The sequence below is a fragment of the Eumetopias jubatus genome, unplaced genomic scaffold (assembly GCF_037043125.1).
Source record: "Eumetopias jubatus isolate StellerSeaLion01/CBP00866 unplaced genomic scaffold, mEumJub1_p1.0 scaffold_3, whole genome shotgun sequence".
Classification (NCBI taxonomy): Eukaryota; Metazoa; Chordata; class Mammalia; order Carnivora; family Otariidae; genus Eumetopias; species Eumetopias jubatus.
The window spans coordinates 26,911,766-26,924,799 of NW_028274809.1; the positions used below are offsets into that span (position 1 = coordinate 26,911,766).

The 13,034-nt window shown below is 40.6% G+C and overlaps 1 pseudogene; it reads right to left on the minus strand.

Annotated features, from left to right (window-relative positions):
* Positions 1 to 5,345: 5,345 nt before the first annotated feature.
* On the minus strand, positions 5,346 to 6,703 carry LOC114216003 (elongation factor 1-gamma pseudogene; annotated as a pseudogene).
* Positions 6,704 to 13,034: the final 6,331 nt, after the last annotated feature.

Consider the following 13,034-nt stretch of genomic DNA (forward strand, 5'->3'; position numbering starts at 1 on the left):
TACAAAGATACAAAGAATGGACTGTGGAAGGCCAGAATTAAGAGAATCCAATACCTGAGGAGGAGAGTAGCATGAGATGAGACAGGAGTTCATCCATGTGTTTTCAAAATCCTAGGAAAAACCCATCATTGTGAGGAGACCATAAAAATAATTTCACTCACATACAAGGCCTGATTCAGATAGTCCTTCTCCTTCACACTTAAAGAAATATTTACAATTTGATAGAAGAAATTAGTTCAGGGGGGCACCTGGGTGGCTCAGTCAGTTAAATGTCTGCCTTCGGCTCAGGTCATGATCCCGGAGTTCCAGGATCAAGCCCTGCGTCGGGTTCCCTGCTCGGCAGGGAGTCTGCTTCTCCCTCTCCTGCTCTCCCTGCTTGTGCTCTCTCTCTCTCTCTCTCTCTCTCTATCAAATAAATAAATAAATAAAATCTTTAAAAAAAAAAAAGAAAGAAATGAGTTCAAACCATACATCAAACTCGAGTACTCAGAACCTGCTGGTTCCTCACTCCTCTGAGCTCCAAACAAATGTCTTTGTCTTTTTGCCAAGATATCTTGGATTTCAGGTGCCTGCCTGGCAGAGTCAGTTAAGTGTCTGCCTTTGGCTCAGGTCATGATCCCAGGGTCCTGGGATCAAGCCCCATGTCAGGCTCCCTGCTCAGTGGGGAGTCTGCTTCTCCCTCTGCCCCTCCCCCCCAACTCCTGCACGAGCTCGCTCACACTCTCTCTCTCTCGCAAAAATAAAATAAAATCTTTAAAAAAAGATATCTTGGATTTCTAGACTTATGATATCAATGTGCAGCACTACAGATTTTCTTTATAGACACATGATGGCAGAGTCTAGTCTTAAAGCTGGGAAAACATACAAGAATATGAATACATCTCATAAAAGCTACATTGTAAGGAATACCTAAAGCATATTGGATTCAACAATTATTCCGGACAATAAAGTTTAGTTGGAAAGTTTCTGGCACTCCTCAGGGGATTGTGTGACTGCTTTGGAGTTTAAAGACTGAGTGTCCTCAGTGTTCAGACTTAAAATTCTGTCTCTGTGTGCGACCTTTCAGACTCTGTTTGCTGAAGAAAGAAACTGCAATGTAAAGTCTCAAAATCACATTGTAACATTGCTGGCTGGCTAGGTGTTGAGGGACATTATGCTATTTATTTAGTCCTGTCGTAATGCCCTGTCCAATCCCAAATTCATTCTTGCCTCCAAAAGATTATTGAGATGGAACTTGTGAAATATACAGCCTATTTCAACAAACAGCAATCGACTTCTTCCTTTACAGTTTCCAGGGAAGGAAAAAACTCACCTTGCAAGCCAGGACACAGGCTGTGGTACACCCAAGCTACAAGAATCCTAATTGCCAAAAAGGCACCAAGGGGATTTTCATATATACGGTGTGGATATGTCAGAAGATGCATTTTATGAGGAGTTTAATCTGTGCATTTGAAAGAGAATAGCAGGAACAGTCTCATGGGACCCGCCTCCAAGGACAGACAATGTTTTCACTGTGTAAAGAATCCCGCTTGATGAGAATCGATACGTATCGTTGGTCTTGACTATAAATAGTTCATTACAAGCTGAGAAAAGGGCCGTTGCCACCCCATTTGCTTTCTGCCCAGTCGTAATGGTCCCAACTCTCTCCATGTCAGACAAGCCCACAATAACTTGATATAAAAGAATGTATCGGGCAATTCAAAAGCTAGAAACCTCACCGTGAGATTTATAATTACAGGGGAACAGGTGTCTCGCATTTTTTAAGTCCCGATGCTGGTTTACAGCAGGACAAGCGAGTTCTTTGTTCTGTCCTCTCCTCTAGAACTCCTCCAAACGCATGGACTGAGGCAGCTGGTCCCTAGAGAATGTCTAACGTGCCACAGTGTGACTTCCCCGGAGACATGGATACTCTCCTGCGCCTGAATTAGAAAACCTTGACCAGGACTAGAAGAGGCAAATGCACCGTCAGCCACGGGCTATTCCTGTCCCTGCAGTTGCTGCCCATCCTCAAAGTTGAAGACAGCTACGCTCATGTTATCTGAGGCTCCTAAAACAAGCTTAAAAACAGCATCCCTCTGACCCTTTGATTCCATTTAATGTCATGCATTCTACTTCGGAGGGCAGTATTACATCTTTTCCTTATTGAATTTTTTATTAAAGTATGACATCTATTTGGAAGGGTACAAAAATCGTAAGTGTACAGCTTGATGAAATATCACAAAGTGAATATATTCGTGTAAAAACTGGCTTCTTCACTCTCCGTCTCTAGACCACCCTCCTCTCAGGGGTAATGCCATCAGTCAGATTCACTGGATTTTGAACTTCATATGAATGGAATCATAGAGTACATACTGTCTTTTGATCTGAGTTCTTTACCTCAATACTACATGACATTGATCCATCTTATCATATGTACTTGTACTTTGTCCAGTCTTACTGCTGTGTAATATATTATCATTATATTATCATGCTTCACTTGTCCTTTCCACTGTTGGTGGACATTTTTGAGTTGTTTCCAGTTTTGTGCTATTATGAATAATGTTACTGGGGATGCGTATGTATATCTTTATGCATATACACAGACATTTTTGTAGGGCATGTGCCTAGAAGCAGAATTACTGGCTTTTAAGGTATGCACACATTTAGAACTTGTTCTTTTTTTTTCTTAATGCTTTTGTTCTAGAAGATACTTTGTGCTTTCTTTCCCAGAAAAATATCAACTCCCAGAGCCTCCTCTGCCAGTTTGTTCTTAGAGCTCTACTCTCTTGTCACAGAATGATAGTGTTCTATGAGACAATCATTGCCCTTGGTCCTTCTCAGGAGGTGACCAAGAAGCATTCCTGAACAAGAGTTTGACCAATTCATGAGTGTTCTCTTGCTGCCACAGCCCCTTTTCTTGAGGTAACATCAATACCCTATGCCTTTCCGTGCCATCGTCTGGGATTTTCTGTCCCTTTCATACTCTCCTCTTGCCAGAATCACATACTGCAGCATCAGAATTACACAATGAAGCAAGCTCTGAGCAATTTTAATCACTATAAATGTCCTTCCTTGAGAAACCCTACACCCCCTGCCCCTCCAAGGAAGCAGCATGCTAACCATGAAAAGAATCACGCTGACTTCACTTCCACATGGCTCACCTTCTCTCTCAGAAGACAGGATTCCAAAGTACGGGCCCTGGCTTGCCCTGGAAGTGGCATGACCTCTAACAAGGTAACTCGAAGAGTAGAAGGAGGAAAGTAATACCTGTCTCCTACTTACACAAGGGTGGGATTTATTGAGTGTTAAAGAAATAACACTGCTTAAAAACGTAGTGATGAAAGGAGTATAGATATTTTAAAAATTATCTTTATTATCCACTTCAAGTCCCTTAGCAAGCTTGCACTTAAACACCTATCTATTCTAAAGAGGAAACAGTTTGGTCATTTCAGAACACTTTTGGAGTATCTCACAATCTCCAGTTGGTAAGTTATTTATTTGTGACTGGAAATCTTTTCACTCATCCCTATTAGTCTCATATCAAGGATAGCTGATGACTGTTCTCTTACTATGACACTTTACGTAATTAAAATTGCTTTTAAGCCATTGCTTTTCCTTCCTTTGAATAAATAACACCAAAGCCTTCATGTTTTCAGAATGGGTTCTAGCAGTCCATTCCCTACTCATTACCAGACTCCAAACTCAAATTTTGGAGTTCCAAACTGTCTTGGGTCATTTAATTATAATTGGCCGACATCAAAACCCATAACATTCTTTCATTTGTTTATTCATCCATTCAATAACTAGATCATTGTCTTAAGCTTACTATGCATAAGCTCGTGATTCAGTATAGAACAAGACAGATGAGTCCCTCCTTTCATGGAGCTCACTTCCTAAACGTATTGGAAAAAAGTAAAAATACACAACTTAAAAAGGCAAAATGAGGAAAATAAATCCAAATGCTGACCTAACAAATGACCAGGACAGGGGTTACTTAAGATTGCATGACTGGGGAAGGTCTTTCTGAAGAGGTTACACTTGAACTGAAATCTAAATGATCTTAGGAGGTGCCATGGAAAGGTGTGTGAAAAAGGTTTCCATGCAAAGGATACAGCATTGACAGGCCCTGCATAGGGAGAGTCACTGAGACCACAGCATGACATGCAGAAGGAAAAGAGATGCGTGGGGAGGCTGGGGACACAGGTGGGCACCAGACCAAATCCAGGCTTGTTGGCTGCCATTAGGAGTTCATCTTGCAAGTCTCACAGGTAATGATTCCATTGGTGAATGATCATATGTGTAAGCTGTTCTCTGGATAATAAATAAGCTTTATTACAAAGCTGTAATCATCACAACAGTATGGTATTGGCACAAAAACAGACACGTAGATCAATGGAACAGAATAGAGAACCCAGAAATGGACACTCAACACTATGGTCAACTAATATTCAACATTTACACAGCAAAGGAAACAGTCAACAAAACCAAAAGACAACTGACAGAATGGGAGAAGATATTTGCAAATGTTTTATCAGATAAAGGGCTAGTATCCAAAATCTATAAAGAACTTATCAAACTCAATACCCGAAGAACAAATAATCCAATCAAGAAATGGGCAGAAGACATGAACAGACATTTTTCCAAAGAAGACATCCAAATGGCCAACAGGCACAAGAAAAAGTGCTCAACATCCCTCAGCATCAGGGAAATACAAATCAAAACCTCAATGAGATACCACCTCACACCAGTCAGAATGGCTAAAATTAACAAGTCAGGAAATGACAGATGTTGGTGAGGATGCAGAAAAAGAAGATCCCTCTTACACTGTTGGTGGGAATGCAAGCTGGTGCAGTCACTCTGGAAAACAGTATGGAGGTTCCCCAAAAAGTTGAAAATAGAGCTACCCTATGACCCAGCAATTGCACTACTGGGTATTTAACCCAAAGATACAAATGTAGGGATCCGAAGGGTCACCTATACCCCAATATTTATAGCAGCAATGTCCACAATAGCCAAACTATGGAAAGAGCCAGATGTCCATCGACAGGTGAACGGATAAATATATGTGGTGTGGTATATATACACAATGGAATATTATGCAGCCATCAAAAAAATGAAATCTTGCCATTTGCAATGACATGGATGGAACTAGAGGGCATTATGCTAAGCAAAATAAGTCAATCAGAGAAAGACAATTATCATATGATCCCACTCATATGTGGAATTTAAGAAACGAAACAGAGGCTCATAGGGGAAGAGAGGAAAAAATAAAACAAGACAAAATCAGAGAGGTAGACAAACCATAAAAGACTTTTTTTTTCAATGTTCAGTTTCTTTTAATGACCCCCATCTCCCTGAAGGGCAGGTACAGGCAGCTAGGTGATGGCAAGAGATGTTCACTTGAAGATCTTGCCCTGATTGAAGGTTTTGCCCACATGCTGGAAGGCCCCCTCCCAGGAAAAGTACTCTCGAAACAGCATCTGGGTGTCTTCGCTGCCAGGATCCAGTTTCCACCATGTATATGACTCATAATCCACCTGCAAATCTGGACTCAGCAGAAAGGCAAGCTCCTGGCCTTGGAAGACCCAAACTCCAGAAACGGAGCTGCCATTGTTGGTTCCAAAGAGGATGACACTGGCAAAGACATTCTTCCTCAGCTCGTCCAACCGCTGGAACATTCCAGTGATGAGGTTACAGCTCATGAAGGTCTGGGTGAGCTCTTCAGGGAAGCGGTACTCAGCGTACCACAGAGACCAGCCATCCTTATCAAAGTGCTCCCAAAAATATGGCAGCGCCACAGAAAGAGTGTCCTCATCAGAGTACTTGTGCTTAAATTCATCCAACACAAAGGTCCTCTTGGGCAGGTGAGCAAAGGGGTCCTTGGCCTTCGGCTCAGCAGCCGATGCCTGCTCACATTCATCCATCTCCTCCTCAGGAGCAGGGGCAGCGGCCTTTTTCTCCTCTTTCCACTCAGCCTGGGGCTTCTGCTTCTCTTACCAAGACCTTTCTCTTTCGATGGGGTGTCCTTTTTAGGCTGGCTCTCTGCAAACTTTTTAGTGTCAAACTGGGCCATCTTCTCGCAGAGCTTCACCTCCCCCAGGACGGCCCGGAACTGTGGCTGGTTGATGCAGGTGACGAACCAGCGGGTGGTATTGGGGAAAGCCTGGCGGAAAGTAGGCTCCAGGACCTGTTTATAGAGCCACAACAGGGTGCAGACAACTGTGATGTCAGCCAGTGTCACACATTCGCCCACCAGGAAAGTCCTCGTCTTCAAGTGAGCATCCAGTAGCCCCAGAATTCTCCTCAGTTCCTCCTTTGCATTCTCTGTGGCTGGCTTATTGTGGTGCATGATGCCCAAAGTGGGAAACACCCAGGTACTGGCTGGGGGCACTATGTCGCTATCAGTGAAGCTCACCCACTGCACCACCTGGGCTGCTGCCTCTGGAGTACTTCCCCGCAGCTCCTCATTGCTCACATAGTAGGCAATAGCATTGCTCTTGAACACACAGAATCCATCGTCACCCTCAAACGCTGGAAACTTGCCGGCAGGAAATTTACAGAGAAATTCAGGGGTGCGGTTGGTTTGGCCGAAGTGGAAGTGGGGTGGTGCAGAGAGCACGCGGACCTGGGCCCCGCTGTACTGAGCAGCAATGAGAGCCTTGAGGGCCTTCCAGTTTTCAGGACATGTGTACAGGGTCCCAGCCGCCATGGTGATTCCCCAGAGAAAGGGCAAAGACCCTTAATCATAGGAAACAAACTGAGGGTTGCTGGAGGGGAGGGACGTGGGGGGAGGGGGAACTGGGTGATGGCCATTAAGGAGGGCACATGATATTAATTAATATAATATCATAAACATCAATTAATTGAATTTAAAATTTAAAAAGGGGGAAAAAGAAATTTGAATTACAAAAAAAAGAAAAAAGTTCACTAAGACCACAGATACTATTTTTTTCCTCTTTCTTTTTTTTAGAGAAAGAGAGAGAGAGACAAAGAGCACATGAGCAAGCAAGGGCAGGAGCATAAGGGCAGAGGGAGAGGGAGAGAGACTCTTAAGCAGGCTTCATTCCCAGCATGTGAAGCCCCATGTGGGGCTCAATCTCACAACCCTGAGATCATGACCTGAGCCAAAATCAAGACTTGGAAGCTTAACGTACTGAGCCATGCAGGCAACCCTCTTCCTCTCTTTAAAAAAATTTTTTTTAACCTGATTTGATTGTATTCTTGATCTGTATCCAGGGCTCTACACAAGGTAGGTGTAGTGTATGCTAAACACTTGGTATTCAATGAGTAGACACTTGGAAACTTTACTACATATTTGCATTAATATATTTTTTCAAAAATCATAAGTAATATTTTTTCACCCATCCCACATCTAAAGCAAGTAATCCCTCTTTAATAAAAACATATTGCTGTAAACATAGCGACACCTACAACAGGCTCTCTATACTGCATTATCATCAAAATAGGGGCATAGAGTCAATCTATAGGCTCTGTCCATGGCTAATGGAAAGATATGACTCTGAGTTCAGCAATGACACATCCTATACCTGAAAAATAGGAGTTCCAAGTCAGCTCACAGCCCTGATTTTAAATAGAAATCCAAAACTTCTATTAAAAGTTGTTGCCAGTTATTCACTTGCCAGCTGACACATTTTTTTAAAATCATCTTGCTTTTCCTTGTGGTTTCAGATAAAACTCATTTTCTTTAAACAATTACATGTCGTTGTCCAAAATGATCTATTCATCATAAACTCTGAGCAGCTAATATATGTCAGCCACAACCCTGAGTATTGTCACAGATTAAAGAAATCCAGGAGCACCTGGGTGGCTCAATCAGTTAAGCGTCTGCCTTCAGCTCAGCTCATGATCTCAGGGTCCTGGGATCGAGCCCCTGGTCAGCAGGGGGTCTGCTTCTCCCTCTCCCTCTGCCTGACACTCCCCCTCCATGCTTGTTCTCTCTCTGTCAAATAAATAAAATCTTTCAAAATAAATAAATAAAAGATAAATCCAGCCCAAAGAGGAGTTTACATTTATTCACCTCTCTCTATATAAAACATCAAGGAAGTCCAAGAACTTAGTCCACTACAACTCTTATTATAATTTCCTGTCATCTCTTACTCTATAGTACTTCAAAATGCCCATGTCCCCCATCTCTCTGTTTACCCCTGGGGACCCCCACCCTGTCCTGCCACCCTGGTTCTCCACCAGCACCTGTGTCCACCCCAGGGAGCTCCCCAAAGCTCTCACCTTCCTTCGTAGTAACCCCTGAGCAGCGTGGTTCTTTGTTTAATTGCATTCCTCACAGAAACTGTTTAGAATATTTTTCTCTTTCATCAGAGGACAAATGCTGTGGGCGGAAGCTGTGAATCTACATATATTACTATTTTTCACATCACAGTTATAAGCATTCAAAACTCATCTCCTTTGATAAATAATAAGAAGCTCTTAGCATGATCTAATTCTTCAGGGCTATACTTGTTTGCCAAAGAAGGCTGTAGATGTGTGCGTGCACGTGCATGTGCATACCAATGAGTCTGTGTGTCTTGTACGGTGTGTGTGTGCATGTGCGTGTGTGTGTGTGTCAGTGAGTCTGTGTGTCCTCGTAGGGTGTGTGTGTCAGTGAGCCTATGAGTCCTTGTAGTGTGTGTGTGTGTGTATGTGTGTGTGTGTGTCTATGTAGAGTATGTATCCCAGAGATCCACAAATTGGGCACAACAGAGAAAGCATGGAGAGGGAGAGAGAGAGAGCCGTTAAAGGGAGAACTTAACAATGAGTGAGACTGTGAAAGTGAGTGCCTGTACCTTCTCGTTCCAGATCCCAAGCCATTTTCAGCTATCACCTTTCCACTGCAACACACTTAGCCATGACCATTTTAGGAAACATAGTGACATCATTTTCAAATTCATATCCTAAATCTTGACATCATGCTTCATTGTCCTGAGGCATTATAGGAGGTAGTCTTCCTAATCTTTCCCTACTATCCCTGAACCTACACTCAGCTTGGATCTTTCTGAAGTTCCCAACTCTTTTTCTCCCCTATCTGAACAGTAGCCAACACAGATACGCATCATACGTGCATATAGAATTACATAGATTTTTGTGAGTTTATTTATACATATGGTATCAAACTATACACCATATTCTGCAACTTGCTATTTTCATGTCTTACAGATCTTTCTATATCAGAATATATTGGCCTACCTCATTATTCCTTAGAATTGAATAGAAAAAAAACACATGTACCATGTCAGTTTCACCAACTTTTATTGACAAGCATTCATGTTGTGATCTTCTTCCTATTAGAAACAATACTGTAGTATCATCTTTGTTCAGGCTCCTGGTTCATAGGTGTGAGTATTTATAGTTAGCGTTTCTCAAATCTGGCTTCATGTTAAAAACATGTGGAGAGCTTTCAAAAATACCGCTGCCCATGCTCCCCAGCCTCTCCCTCCACTAGACCAGTTAAATCAGAATCTGGGAATGGAGCCCAGGCATGGGTATTTAATAAAATCTCCCCAGGTAATTTTAATATGCAACCAAGGTGGAGAATCATTAATAATTACGAAGAATTGGAATTGCTGACTTGAAGGGTATATACATTTTACTTTTTTTTTTTACATTATACAGTTTGAACTCATTTTGTAAATGGTTAATAACACACAGTTGCAAATTATATGGTATCATTACTTCTGCTCTAAGTAAAATTCTCAGGAAATCTGGAAGTAGAAATTAAGTACCTTTCTTTATAGGGTCTCTTTCTAAGCTGAAATGGCATCTCCTCACAGATGCCTATGTAAAGTGAGTGTCCACCCTACCTCACCTCATTACTTTCATAGTACTGGGCTTGTTTTCTTTGTATTACAGGCATAGCTCAGAGATGTTGCTAGTTTGGTTCCAGACCACCAAAATAAAGCAAACGTCACTACAAAGTGAGTCCAGTGTATTTTTTCTGTCTCCTGGTGCATATGAAAATTATGTTTACACTATACGAAGTCTATTAAGTCGCAATGGCTTAATGTCTAAAAAAAATGTACATACCTTAATTGGGAAATACTTTATTGCTAAAAAATTTCTAACTACCATCCAGGCTTTTAGCAAGCTGTAATCACTGAACACAGATCACCATAATAAATATAATAATAATGAAAAGCTAAAAATATTGTGAGAATTATGAAAACATGACACTGAGACACGAAGTAAGTAAATGCTATTGGGAAAAATGGCGCCAGTAGACTTGCTCGACACAGTGTTGCCATAAACCTTCAATTTGTCAAACACACACACACACACACACACACACACACACACACTATCTGTGAATCACAATAAAGCAAAGCACAGTAAAATGAGTTATGTCTATCCTTGTGACAATGTGCAATCATTTCATGTAGTTGATCATTGACTTTTATAGCCCCTAATCTCCAACAGAAGTCCAAGAGAACAGGACCCAATCTGTCTTATTCACCCAGTAATCCTAATGCCTATTATAACAGGACCTAGAATATAATAGATGGTCAATATGTGTGGAATACATCAGTCCCTGTGGTTGTCTAGTCAGTGGTTAAGCATGTTAGGCTGTGGAAAGGACCAGTAAAATGAAGGAGAAATACTGGTTGTTCTCATTCCCCAGACCTAGCCTTTCCAAGCGGAAAAGAAGTATTTCTTTATTTATAATTTAATTTAATTTTAATTCCAGTATAGTTAACATAAAACATGTACTTTACCTTAGCCAAAAGAACCTACAAACCCACACTATCATACAAGAAATAGATTAATGTGTGGCAAACCTTGACCATGTGGTTTAAAAAAAAAACACAAAGAAATTAGAAGGTAGAATATGATGAGCCACCTTCAGTAATAAATTTTTCCCTTCTCTGCCATCCCCCTGCATTTTGGTAAACATCTAAAAAAACTTATACAGCAAATGGTACAGTTAAGCATGAGGAACACTTGGAAGATCTGGGCGCAGAGAGTATCAGCTGTCACTGAGAACATGATTCCTCAGCTGTTCTTTCCCCTTATAAGTAAGTCTTGTCACATAGTCCTATAAAAAGGAGGGGGTCAATCAAGACAGCAATTTCCTTTTGATTCTGATTATAATATTAAATTACTCAGGATCATAGTTGTAGAAAGCCTCTAAATTCTTCTTTCTCCACCTATAATTTCTGTGTATAATAAATAATGCCTAACCAAGCGCCATATACATTATGTCCAACAGGACAAACCATTTTTTTAAAAGGCCTCAGTGTTGTAAATTGTGAACATGTTTAGACTTTCCTTCTATATTATACCTGACTAAAACACAAGGAATATTGACTAAGTGGGAATGAGACCTTACATATCTTATATTTGAAGTTTCAGGGTGACTTGTTTTTACATTTTTTAGACTTTTTTCCATTAATTTTTTTAATTTTAGGATAGTTCTAGATTTATGGAAAAGTTGAGAGAAGTTCTCATGCACTCCACACCCAATTTTTCTACTGTTAGCAAGTGTATGGTACGCTTGTCACAAGAAACCAGTATTGATACACTATTAGTAGCAAAAAGAAGTCCAGGCTTTATTCATATTTCTACCTAATGTTCTATTCTAATTTTTAGATTTGAGACAAGCAATATACCTAGGTTAAATATGTTCAGATTCTCCTGGCTGTCCTGTATGTGAGAAATGCGTACCAGCAGCTAATGTAGACAATGACTGCGTTCTTAGTGTGGGGCAGCAAAGGAAAGAGCTAATAAAAACACTTCTGGGGATGCCTGGGTGGCTCAGTTGGTTAAGGATCCACCTTAGGCTCAGGTCATGATCCTAGGGTCCTGGAATCAAGCCCCGCATTGGGCTCCCTGCTCAGCAGGGAGTCTACTTCTCCGTCCGCTGCTTCCCCTGCTTGTGCTCTCCCCCTCTCCCACTCTCTCTCAAGTGAATTAAAAAAAAAGAAAAATCGTAAAAAAAGAAAAAAGAAAAAAAAAAAAAAACACTTCTCCTGAGCCTATGTGGATAATATAATCCAGTAGATGGGCGCCTGGGTGGCTCAATTGGTTAAGCGACTGCCTTCGGCTCAGGTCATGATCCTGGAGTCCCAGAATCGAGTCCCACATTGGGCTCCCTGCTCAGCAGGGAGTCTGCTTCTCCCTCTGACCCTCTTCCCTCTCGTGTTCTCTATCTCTCATTCTCTCTCTCTCAAATAAATAAAATCTTTAAAATATATATATAAAATCCAGTAGATCAGGCCACCCTAGGTGATAAGGAGATTGATACTAGGGGTCAGATGTGACTTAAATAAACTATTGCTAATATGGGAGTCTAAATGTCTCTTAGTTGTAATATATGAAGAGGAATAGTGACCTTCCCCAAATTGGGGAATGCTTTTATATCAGACCAAAAGAAAATGGAAAATGGATAACAAATCTATATCTTTAAACACAATATTCAACAACTAGAATATAAATGTGTGTATTTACACATATACATTTATATATGTATGTGTGTATATATGTATATATGTGTGCATATACATACATATATATATATATACACACACACTCATTAATTAAATACCTCACAAGTTAAAAAGAACAGAAGTGAAGATGGTACATTGGTTAATCTTATGTTTCTTAATATGAGAATCTAGCTTTGCAAACTGAGGAACCCAAAGACAGAAAAGGAAAAATTTTCAAGTTGCCCATCAAAACTCACACCATATTGATAATTAAAGTCCTTTTCTCTCTTTATTTCTCTGCCCACTTAGATAAAAAGTATATCTTACCTCCCTGGTATGGATAAAAAAAAATTCCAGGAGATAAGTAATTAGGCTTTATGCAATTTAGGAAGTAAAATGAATAAGTATCTACTTTGACAGTTATTTTACTGTTAGAAAAGCTGTTTTGCAAGAAGGTAAATCTTGCTGTCATTCCATTCCATTTAATTTTTTTCATTATAGAGAGAAAATTAAGTTATAGGAAGTAGTTTTGAATTATTTTTCTTTAGCATACAGTTCATTACAATTAAAAAGAGAGAGAGGGAGGGACGGAGAGAGAGGCAGAGTTTGTGCTCCCTAGAA